This window comes from Panulirus ornatus, chromosome 7, assembly GCF_036320965.1.
Source record: "Panulirus ornatus isolate Po-2019 chromosome 7, ASM3632096v1, whole genome shotgun sequence".
In the NCBI taxonomy this organism is placed as follows: domain Eukaryota; kingdom Metazoa; phylum Arthropoda; class Malacostraca; order Decapoda; family Palinuridae; genus Panulirus; species Panulirus ornatus.
Window position 1 is genome coordinate 19,912,804 of NC_092230.1, and position 12,816 is coordinate 19,925,619.

The window sequence follows — 12,816 nt, forward strand, 5'->3', positions numbered from 1 at the left end:
TAGAAGGCGACTAAAAGGGAAGGGAGCAGGGGGCTAGAAATCCTCCCCTCTCTCTTTTTTTTTTTTTTTTTTTTTTTCCCCAAAGGAAGGAACAGAGAAGGGGGCTGGATGAGGATGTTTCCTCAGAGGCCCAGTCCTCTGTTCTTAACGCTACCTCGCTGACGCGGGAAATGGCGAATAGTATGAAAGAAAAAGAAAGATATATATATATATATATATATATATATATATATATATATATATATATATATATATATATATATATGTATATATATATATATATATATATGTATATATATATATATATATATGTATATATATATATATATATATATATATATATATATATATATATATATATATATATATATATATATATATGTGTGTGTGTGTATGTGTATGTGTGTATATGTGAGTATGTATGTGCGTATGTACATATATATATATATATATATTTTTTTTTTTTCATACTATTCGCCATTTCCCGCATTAGCGAGGTAGCGTTAAGAACAGAGGACTGGGCCTTTGAGGGAATATCCTCATATGGCCCCCTTCTCTGTTCCTTCTTTTGGAAAATTTAAAAAAAAAATGAGAGGGGAGGATTTCCAGCCCCCCGCTCCCTTCCCTTTTAGTCGCCTTCTACGACATGCAGGGAATACGTGGGAAGTATTCTTTCTCCCCTATATATATTTATCTATTTATTCACTTTGCCCTGTCGCCGTCCCCCGCACCAGCGTGGGCTATGGATAGAGTTGTGCGCAGGAGGATGGATGTGCTGGAAATGAGATGTCTGAGGACAATGTGTGGTGTGAGGTGGTTTGATCGAGTAAGTAACGTAAGGGTGAGAGAGATGTGTGGAAATAAAAAGAGCGTGGTTGAGAGAGCAGAAGAGGGTGTTTTGAAATGGTTTGGGCACATGGAGAGAATGAGTGAGGAAAGGTTGACCAAGAGGATATATGTGTCGGAGGTGGAGGGAACGAGGAGAAGAGGGAGACCAAATTGGAGGTGGAAAGATGGAGTGAAAAAGATTTTGTGTGATCGGGGCCTGAACTTGCAGGAGGGTGAAAGGAGGGCAAGGAATAGAGTGAATTGGAGCAATGTGGTATACCGGGGTTGACGTGCTGTCAGTGGATTGAATCAAGACATGTGAAGCGTCTGGGGTAAACCATGGAAAGCTGTGTAGGTATGTATATTTGCGTGTGTGGACGTATGTATATACATGTGTATGGGGGGGGGTTGGGCCATTTCTTTCGTCTGTTTCCTTGCGCTACCTCGCAAACGCGGGAGACAGCGACAAAGTATAAAAAAAAAAAAAAAAAAAAAAAAAAAATATATATTATCCCTGGGGATAGGGGTGAAAGAATACTTCCCACGCATTCCTCGCGTGTCGTAGAAGGCGACTAGAGGGGACGGGAGCGGGGGGCCAGAAATTCTCCCCTCCTTGTATTCATAACTTTCTAAAATGGGAAACAGAAGGAGTCATGCGGGGAGTGCTCATCCTCCTCGAAGGCTCAGACTGGGGTGTCTAAATGTGTGTGGATGTAACCAAGATGTGAAAAAAGGAGAGATAGGTAGTATGTTTGAGGAAAGGAACCTGGATCTTTTGGCTCTGAGTGAAACGAAGCTCAAGGGTAAAGGGGAAGAGTGGTTTGGGAATGTCTTGGGAGTAAAGTCAGGGGTTAGTGAGAGGACAAGAGCAAGGGAAGGAGTAGCACTACCCCTGAAACAGGAGTTGTGGGAGTATGTGATAGAATGTAAGAAAGTAAATTCTCGATTAATATGGGTAAAACTGAAAGTTGATGGAGAGAGATGGGTGATTATTGGTGCATATGCACCTGGGCATGAGAAGAAAGATCATGAGAGGCAAGTGTTTTGGGAGCAGCTGAATGAGTGTGTTAGTGGTTTTGATGCACGAGACTGGGTTATAGTGATGGGTAATTTGAATGCAAAGGTGAGTAATGTGGCAGTTGAGGGAATAATTGGTATACATGGGGTGTTCAGTGTTGTAAATGGAAATGGTGAAGAGCTTGTAGATTTATGTGCTGAAAAAGGACTGGTGATTGAGAATACCTGGTTTAAAAAGCGAGATATACATAAGTATATGTATGTAAGTAGGAGAGATGGCCAGAGAGCGTTATTGGATTACGAGTTAATTGAGAGGCACGCAAAAGAGAGACTTTTGGATGTTAATGTGCTGAGAGGTGCAACTAGAGGGATGTCTGATCATTATCTTGTGGAGGCTAAGGTGAAGATGTGTATGGGTTTTCAGAAAAGAAGAGTGAATGTTGGGGTGAAGAGGGTGGTGAGAGTAAGTGAGCTTGGGAAGGAGACTTGTGTGAGGAAGTACCAGGAGAGACTGAGTACAGAATGGAAAAAGGTGAACAATGGAAGTAAGGGGAGTGGGGGAGGAATGGGATGTATTTAGGGAATCAGTGATGGATTGCACAAAAGATGCTTGTGGCATGAGAAGAGTGGGAGGTAGGTTGATTAGAAAGGGTAGTGAGTGGTGGGATGAAGAAGTAAGATTATTAGAGAAAGAGAAGAGAGAGGCATTTGGACAATTTTTGCAGGGAAAAAATGCAATTGAGTGGGAGATGTATAAAAGAAAGAGACAGGAGGTCAAGAGAAAGGTGCAAGAGGTGAAAAGTAGGCAAATGAGAGTTGGGGTGAGAGAGTATCATTAAATTTTAGGGAGAATAAAAAGATGTTCTGGAAGGAGGTAAATAAAGTGCGTAAGACAAGGGAGCAAATGGGAACTTCAGTGAAGGGCGCAAATGGGGAGGTGATAACAAGTAGCGGTTATGTGAGAAGGAGATGGAGTGAGTATTTTGAAGGTTTGTTGAATGTGTTTGATGATAGAGTGGCAGATATAGGGTGTTTTGGTCGAGGTGGTGTACAAAGTGAGAGGGTTAGGGAAAATGATTTGGTAAACAGAGAAGAGGTAGTAAAAGCTTTGCGGAAGATGAAAGCCGGCAAGGCAGCAGGTTTGGATGGTACTGCAGTGGAATTCATTAAAAAAGGGGGTGACTGGATTGTTGACTGGTTGGTAAGGTTATTTAATGTATGTATGACTCATGGTGAGGTGCCTGAGGATTGGCGGAATGCGTGCACAGTGCCATTGTACAAAGGCAAAGGGGATAAGAGTGAGTGCTCAAATTACAGAGGTATAAGTTTGTTGAGTACTCCTGGTAAATTATATGGGAGGGTATTGATTGAGAGGGTGAAGGCATGTACAGAGCATCAGATTGAGGAAGAGCAGTGTGGTTTCAAAAGTGGTAGAGGATGTGTGGATCAGGTGTTTGCTTTGAAGAATGTATGTGAGAAATACTTAGAAAAGCAAATGGATTTGTATGTAGCATTTATGGATCTGGAGAAGGCATATGATAGAGTTGATAGATTGCTCTGTGGAAGGTATTAAATATATATGGTGTGGGAGGCAAGTTGTTAGAAGCATTGAAAAGTTTTTATCGAGGATGTAAGGCATGTGTACGTGTAGGAAGAGAGGAAAGTGATTGGTTCTCAGTGAATGTAGGTTTGCGGCAGGGGTGTGTGATGTCTCCATGGTTGTTTAATTTGTTTATGGATGGGGTTGTTAGGGAGGTGAATGCAAGAGTTTTGGAAAGAGGGGCAAGTATGAAGTCTGTTGTGGATGAGAGAGCTTGGGAAGTGAGTCAGTTGTTGTTCGCTGATGATACAGCGCTGGTGGCTGATTCATGTGAGAAACTGCAGAAGCTGGTGACTGAGTTTGGTAAAGTGTGTGAAAGAAGAAAGTTAAGAGTAAATGTGAATAAGAGCAAGGTAATTAGGTACAGTAGGGCTGAGGGTCAAGTCAATTGGGAGGTAAGTTTGAATGGAGAAAAACTGGAGGAAGTAAAGTGTTTTAGATATCTGGGAGTGGATCTGGCAGCGGATGGAACCATGGAAGCGGAAGTGAATCATAGGGTGGGGGAGGGGGCGAAAATCCTGGCAGCCTTGAAGAATGTGTGGAAGTCGAGAACATTATCTCGGAAAGCAAAAATGGCTATGTTTGAAGGAATACTGGTTCCAACCATGTTGTATGGTTGCAAGGCGTGGGCTATGGATAGAGTTGTGCGCAGGAGGGTGGATGTGCTGGAAATGAGATGTTTGAGGACAATATGTGGTGTGAGGTGGTTTGATCGAGTAAGTAATGTCAGGGTAAGAGAGATGTATGGAAATAAAAAGAGCGTGGTTGAGAGAGCAGAAGAGGGTGTTTTGAAATGGTTTGGGCACATGGAGAGAATGAGTGAGGAAAGATTGACCAAAAGGATATATGTGTCGGAGGTGGAGGGAACGAGGAGAAGTGGGAGACCAAATTGGAGGTGGAAAGATGGAGTGAAAAAGATTTTGAGTGATCGGGGCCTGAACATGCAGGAGGGTGAAAGGCGGGCAAGGAATAGAGTGAATTGGATCGATGTGGTATACCGGTGTCAATGTGCTGCCAATGGATTGACTTAGGGCATGTGAAGCATCTGGGGTAAACCATGGAAAGTTCTGTGGGGCTTGGATGTGGAAAGGGAGCTGTGGTTTCGGGCATTATTGCATGACAGCTAGAGACTGAGTGTGAATGAATGGGGCCTTTGTTGTCTTTTCCTAGCGCTACCTCGCACACATGAGGGGGGAGGGGGATGTTATTGCATGTGTGGTGAGGTGGCGATGGGAATGAATAAAGGCAGACAGTGTGAACTGTGTGCATGTGTATATATGTATGTGTCTGTGTGTGTATATATATGTGTACATTGAGATGTATGGGTATGTATATTTGCGTGTGTGGACGTGTTTGTATATACATGTGTAGGGGGGTGGGTTGGGCCATTTCTTTCGTCTGTTTCCTTGCGCTACCTCACAAATGCGGGAGACAGCAACAAAGCAAAATAAAAAATAATAAAAAAAAATATTTATATATAATATGCGTTTTCTGGGGATAGGGGAGAAAGAATACTTCCCACGTATTCCCTGCGTGTTGTAGAAGGTGACTAAAAGGGGAGGGAGTGGGTGGCTGGAAATCCTCCTCTTTTTTTTTTCTTTTTTATTTTCCAAAAGAAGGAACAGAGAAGGGGGCCAGGTGAAGATATTCCCTCAAAGGCCCAGTCCTCTGTTGTTAACGCCACCTCGCTAACGTGGGAAATGGCGAATAGTATGGAAAAAAAAATACGCGTTCCCAACTGGAACTCCCTCAAGAGGGTTGCTTTGGCAATAGTCTCTAACTATACCTGTTCACTCAGATCTGGTAGTTGAAGCCTAGAATCGTTTAAGTGCTGATTGGTTAATGCAACACTCAGGGATGTGGTAAATCTACAGCTCCATATTTTAACACATATATCCATTGTTGTAAATTGCTTGCATTATATGGAGACAGTTAAAATATGGAATAATTTCTGGAGGTAAAAATAGAGCAAGTTTACATTATGAACAAAAATTAAATAACAAAATTTTATAAAACGAGGAATGACGTTTGAAGCAAATGTGGTCATGCAGTGTTTTCAATTAACAAGGCTACACGTTTTGTCTCGTAAGGGAATTGTGCCCACTTTATAGAATCGTACTGTAAATATTGGTTAGCTGCCAGTTTTCATTATTCTGTAGATAATTCTTTTGCTGGTTTATTTATTTTTGATTTGTCTGGCTTTATTTTACATGACTCAAAGAAAAAGAAAAAAAGCAAATTCAGCAACATAAATTCAAAGTGCTTACATCTGGCACCAGCGAATTACATGCACTTTCAGATCACTTGATTTTCATATTCACTCCACTTAATGCGTTTTGCATTGGTCACTATATTTCAGGAGATACAAGATCAATCAAATGCTGTTCCTGAAATGTTATACCACCTCCATTTCTGACCGAGGAAATATTTGAAAATGAAGAAATGGCAGGAAACTAATGCAGCGTGTGCCAGTCTGCTGACACTGCAACTTACTCTATATCAATTAAAGATTTATCGTTACTTCATGCTTTCTCACTGTAATGTGATGTTATGAACACCTCATTATAGGATGATGTAATAGATTTGACAGGTGTCCTGAACAAGGTTTACACAGCAGGTGGGTGAGCTAGAGAGGTGTTATAACAACTGTCAGATTTTCAAGTCTTAACAGGCAGTAATTACATGACAATCATAAAATATTTTTCCAGTCTTTACTGGCAGTAATTACATCTAATAATCATAAAATATCAGGAATTTTACTTATTTCCTCAATGCAGTTCCTTGATCTGTCTAACTATACGTAAATCAATAAATGGCACTAAAAAAAAAGTATTGTAGCAGCCTGACTGGTACCGGGTCGCCAGAGGCCAGTCATTGTGTTCTCTGGTAAGCGAAAAGACTCCCTCTTCCACACACACCCTTCACCTGTTGGTGTCCACCAAGAGCAGCTAAGCTTTGTATCAACCCAGCTATCATATCTGAGTGAACAGAGTATAATGAACTTTAGTTCTGCTAATTCTTAGCCTTTAGTCCCTTACCCTTAACAACAGGCCACTGGTGAAGAGCAATTATAACACACTGTTTGCAGAGGCTCCTACCCAATGTTCCAACAGACTACTACTACCTAACGCTCCTGCCTAAATGTTCCTACCTACTGCCTCACTATCAGTCCTATCCTCTTACCAAAAAAGTAGAGCACAAGAAAATCCACACTTACAATGAATGAGATTATGAGTAGTGTTGTCAAGTGTTATGTACAACAAAGGAGGGACTGTATGTTTGTGGACAGAGTGCCAGTCATCCATGTGTGTGTGTGTGTGTATATGTGTCTGTGGGGGGGGGGGGGGGATTATGGGAGTAAGTGACAGTAGAAGAGAGCAAATTCTACATAGATATGAGTAAAACTGATGGGTGATTATTGGTGCTTATACACCTGGCCATAAGAGATTATGAGAGGAAAGAGTTTTGGGAGGAGCTGAGTGAATGTGTCAGCAGTTTTGATGCACGAGACCGGATATTAGTGATGGGTAATTCAAATGCAAAGGTAAGTAATGCGGCAGTTGAGGATATAATTGGTGTACATGGGGTATTCAGTGTTGTGAATGGAAATGGTCAAGAGCTTATAGATTTGTGCTGAAAAAAGAGGGGTATTATTAAATTCATGTATTAATTGATAGGCGTGTAAGAGAGACTTTTGGATGTAAATGTGCTGAGGGGCAGCTGGTGGGATGAATGATCACTATCGTGCGGAGGCGAAGGTGAAGATTTGTATAGGTTTTCAAAAAAGTGGTGAGAGGAAGTGAGCTTGGAAAGGAGACTTGTGTGAAGAAATATCAGGAGAGATTACGTGTAGAATGGCAAAAAGGTGAGACCAAATGAAATGAGGGGAGTGCGTGAGGAATAGGATGAATTTTCGGGAGCAGTGACAGCATGTGCAAGAGATAAATATGGCATGACGAAGATGGGAGGTAGGGAGATCAGAAAGGGTGGCGAGTGGTAAGATGAAGTAAAGCTGCAGGTGAAAGATAAAAGGGAGGCATTTGGACAGTACTTACATGGAAGGAGTGCATATCACTGGGAGATATATAAGAGAAAGCAGCAGGAGGTCAAGAGGAAGGTGCAAGGGTTGATAACAAGTGGGAACATTGGTGAAGGGAGAAAAAGGCGAAGTGATAACAGGCAGTGATGGAGTGAGGAGGAGGCTGGAGAGAGGATTCTGAAGGATTGCTGAATGGTTTTGATGAGAGTATGACAGATGTAAGGTACTTTGGTTGGGGTTATGTGCGAAGTGAGAGTCAGGGAGACTGGTTTGGTGAAGAGAGTAGAGATGGTGAAGGCCTTGCAAAAGATGAAATCCAACATGGCGGCAGGAGTGGAGGGTATTATTAAGAAAGGGAGTGAATGTGCTTTTGATTGGTTGGCAAGGATATTCAGTGCATGTATGGATCACGATGAAGTGCCTGAAAATTGGCAGAATGCATGTATAGTGCCACTGTACAAAGGCAAAGGGGATAAAGGTGTGTTCAAACTACAGAGGCATTATGTTTGTTGAATATACCTGAAAAATTGTATGGGAGGGTAACAACTGAAAGGGTGAAGGAATATACAGAGCATCAGACTGGGAAGGAGTAATGTGGTTTCAGAAGTGGTAGAGGCCATGTGGATCAGGTGTTTGCATTAAACAAAGTGCAGGAGAAATACTTAGAAAAACAGATGGATTTGTATGTGGCATTTATGCATTTGGAGAAGGTATATGATAAAGATGATAGAGGTGCTTTGTGGAAGGTATTAATATATGGGGTGGGAGGTAAGCTGCCAGAAGCAGTTTAAAGTTTTCATCAAGGGTGTAAGGCATGTGTACGTGTAGGAAGAGAGGAAAGTGATTGGTTCTCAGTGAATGTAGGTTTGCGGCAGGGGTGTGTGATGTCTCCATGGTTGTTTAATTTGTTTATGGATGGGGTTGTTAGGGAGGTGAATGCAAGAGTTTTGGAAAGAGGGGCAAGTATGAAGTCTGTTGTGGATGAGAGAGCTTGGGAAGTGAGTCAGTTGTTGTTCGCTGATGATACAGCGCTGGTGGCTGATTCATGTGAGAAACTGCAGAAGCTGGTGACTGAGTTTGGTAAAGTGTGTGAAAGAAGAAAGTTAAGAGTAAATGTGAATAAGAGCAAGGTAATTAGGTACAGTAGGGCTGAGGGTCAAGTCAATTGGGAGGTAAGTTTGAATGGAGAAAAACTGGAGGAAGTAAAGTGTTTTAGATATCTGGGAGTGGATCTGGCAGCGGATGGAACCATGGAAGCGGAAGTGAATCATAGGGTGGGGGAGGGGGCGAAAATCCTGGCAGCCTTGAAGAATGTGTGGAAGTCGAGAACATTATCTCGGAAAGCAAAAATGGCTATGTTTGAAGGAATACTGGTTCCAACCATGTTGTATGGTTGCAAGGCGTGGGCTATGGATAGAGTTGTGCGCAGGAGGGTGGATGTGCTGGAAATGAGATGTTTGAGGACAATATGTGGTGTGAGGTGGTTTGATCGAGTAAGTAATGTCAGGGTAAGAGAGATGTATGGAAATAAAAAGAGCGTGGTTGAGAGAGCAGAAGAGGGTGTTTTGAAATGGTTTGGGCACATGGAGAGAATGAGTGAGGAAAGATTGACCAAAAGGATATATGTGTCGGAGGTGGAGGGAACGAGGAGAAGTGGGAGACCAAATTGGAGGTGGAAAGATGGAGTGAAAAAGATTTTGAGTGATCGGGGCCTGAACATGCAGGAGGGTGAAAGGCGGGCAAGGAATAGAGTGAATTGGATCGATGTGGTATACCGGTGTCAATGTGCTGCCAATGGATTGACTTAGGGCATGTGAAGCATCTGGGGTAAACCATGGAAAGTTCTGTGGGGCTTGGATGTGGAAAGGGAGCTGTGGTTTCGGGCATTATTGCATGACAGCTAGAGACTGAGTGTGAATGAATGGGGCCTTTGTTGTCTTTTCCTAGCGCTACCTCGCACACATGAGGGGGGAGGGGGATGTTATTGCATGTGTGGTGAGGTGGCGATGGGAATGAATAAAGGCAGACAGTGTGAACTGTGTGCATGTGTATATATGTATGTGTCTGTGTGTGTATATATATGTGTACATTGAGATGTATGGGTATGTATATTTGCGTGTGTGGACGTGTTTGTATATACATGTGTAGGGGGGTGGGTTGGGCCATTTCTTTCGTCTGTTTCCTTGCGCTACCTCACAAATGCGGGAGACAGCAACAAAGCAAAATAAAAAATAATAAAAAAAAATATTTATATATAATATGCGTTTTCTGGGGATAGGGGAGAAAGAATACTTCCCACGTATTCCCTGCGTGTTGTAGAAGGTGACTAAAAGGGGAGGGAGTGGGTGGCTGGAAATCCTCCTCTTTTTTTTTTCTTTTTTATTTTCCAAAAGAAGGAACAGAGAAGGGGGCCAGGTGAAGATATTCCCTCAAAGGCCCAGTCCTCTGTTGTTAACGCCACCTCGCTAACGTGGGAAATGGCGAATAGTATGGAAAAAAAAATACGCGTTCCCAACTGGAACTCCCTCAAGAGGGTTGCTTTGGCAATAGTCTCTAACTATACCTGTTCACTCAGATCTGGTAGTTGAAGCCTAGAATCGTTTAAGTGCTGATTGGTTAATGCAACACTCAGGGATGTGGTAAATCTACAGCTCCATATTTTAACACATATATCCATTGTTGTAAATTGCTTGCATTATATGGAGACAGTTAAAATATGGAATAATTTCTGGAGGTAAAAATAGAGCAAGTTTACATTATGAACAAAAATTAAATAACAAAATTTTATAAAACGAGGAATGACGTTTGAAGCAAATGTGGTCATGCAGTGTTTTCAATTAACAAGGCTACACGTTTTGTCTCGTAAGGGAATTGTGCCCACTTTATAGAATCGTACTGTAAATATTGGTTAGCTGCCAGTTTTCATTATTCTGTAGATAATTCTTTTGCTGGTTTATTTATTTTTGATTTGTCTGGCTTTATTTTACATGACTCAAAGAAAAAGAAAAAAAGCAAATTCAGCAACATAAATTCAAAGTGCTTACATCTGGCACCAGCGAATTACATGCACTTTCAGATCACTTGATTTTCATATTCACTCCACTTAATGTGTTTTGCATTGGTCACTATATTTCAGGAGATACAAGATCAATCAAATGCTGTTCCTGAAATGTTATACCACCTCCATTTCTGACCGAGGAAATATTTGAAAATGAAGAAATGGCAGGAAACTAATGCAGCGTGTGCCAGTCTGCTGACACTGCAACTTACTCTATATCAATTAAAGATTTATCGTTACTTCATGCTTTCTCACTGTAATGTGATGTTATGAACACCTCATTATAGGATGATGTAATAGATTTGACAGGTGTCCTGAACAAGGTTTACACAGCAGGTGGGTGAGCTAGAGAGGTGTTATAACAACTGTCAGATTTTCAAGTCTTAACAGGCAGTAATTACATGACAATCATAAAATATTTTTCCAGTCTTTACTGGCAGTAATTACATCTAATAATCATAAAATATCAGGAATTTTACTTATTTCCTCAATGCAGTTCCTTGATCTGTCTAACTATACGTAAATCAATAAATGGCACTAAAAAAAAAGTATTGTAGCAGCCTGACTGGTACCGGGTCGCCAGAGGCCAGTCATTGTGTTCTCTGGTAAGCGAAAAGACTCCCTCTTCCACACACACCCTTCACCTGTTGGTGTCCACCAAGAGCAGCTAAGCTTTGTATCAACCCAGCTATCATATCTGAGTGAACAGAGTATAATGAACTTTAGTTCTGCTAATTCTTAGCCTTTAGTCCCTTACCCTTAACAACAGGCCACTGGTGAAGAGCAATTATAACACACTGTTTGCAGAGGCTCCTACCCAATGTTCCAACAGACTACTACTACCTAACGCTCCTGCCTAAATGTTCCTACCTACTGCCTCACTATCAGTCCTATCCTCTTACCAAAAAAGTAGAGCACAAGAAAATCCACACTTACAATGAATGAGATTATGAGTAGTGTTGTCAAGTGTTATGTACAACAAAGGAGGGACTGTATGTTTGTGGACAGAGTGCCAGTCATCCATGTGTGTGTGTGTGTGTATATGTGTCTGTGGGGGGGGGGGGGGGATTATGGGAGTAAGTGACAGTAGAAGAGAGCAAATTCTACATAGATATGAGTAAAACTGATGGGTGATTATTGGTGCTTATACACCTGGCCATAAGAGATTATGAGAGGAAAGAGTTTTGGGAGGAGCTGAGTGAATGTGTCAGCAGTTTTGATGCACGAGACCGGATATTAGTGATGGGTAATTCAAATGCAAAGGTAAGTAATGCGGCAGTTGAGGATATAATTGGTGTACATGGGGTATTCAGTGTTGTGAATGGAAATGGTCAAGAGCTTATAGATTTGTGCTGAAAAAAGAGGGGTATTATTAAATTCATGTATTAATTGATAGGCGTGTAAGAGAGACTTTTGGATGTAAATGTGCTGAGGGGCAGCTGGTGGGATGAATGATCACTATCGTGCGGAGGCGAAGGTGAAGATTTGTATAGGTTTTCAAAAAAGTGGTGAGAGGAAGTGAGCTTGGAAAGGAGACTTGTGTGAAGAAATATCAGGAGAGATTACGTGTAGAATGGCAAAAAGGTGAGACCAAATGAAATGAGGGGAGTGCGTGAGGAATAGGATGAATTTTCGGGAGCAGTGACAGCATGTGCAAGAGATAAATATGGCATGACGAAGATGGGAGGTAGGGAGATCAGAAAGGGTGGCGAGTGGTAAGATGAAGTAAAGCTGCAGGTGAAAGATAAAAGGGAGGCATTTGGACAGTACTTACATGGAAGGAGTGCATATCACTGGGAGATATATAAGAGAAAGCAGCAGGAGGTCAAGAGGAAGGTGCAAGGGTTGATAACAAGTGGGAACATTGGTGAAGGGAGAAAAAGGCGAAGTGATAACAGGCAGTGATGGAGTGAGGAGGAGGCTGGAGAGAGGATTCTGAAGGATTGCTGAATGGTTTTGATGAGAGTATGACAGATGTAAGGTACTTTGGTTGGGGTTATGTGCGAAGTGAGAGTCAGGGAGACTGGTTTGGTGAAGAGAGTAGAGATGGTGAAGGCCTTGCAAAAGATGAAATCCAACATGGCGGCAGGAGTGGAGGGTATTATTAAGAAAGGGAGTGAATGTGCTTTTGATTGGTTGGCAAGGATATTCAGTGCATGTATGGATCACGATGAAGTGCCTGAAAATTGGCAGAATGCATGTATAGTGCCACTGTACAAAGGCAAAGGGGATAAAGGTGTGTTCAAACTACAGAGGCATTATGTTTGTTGAATA

General features: G+C 41.8%; 1 protein-coding gene across 1 annotated transcript in view; it reads right to left on the reverse strand.

Annotated features, from left to right (window-relative positions):
- LOC139749447 (pseudouridylate synthase RPUSD2-like) overlaps positions 1-12,816 on the reverse strand; it is a 623,283-nt gene that overhangs the window by 127,081 nt on the left and 483,386 nt on the right. The window lies entirely within an intron of this gene.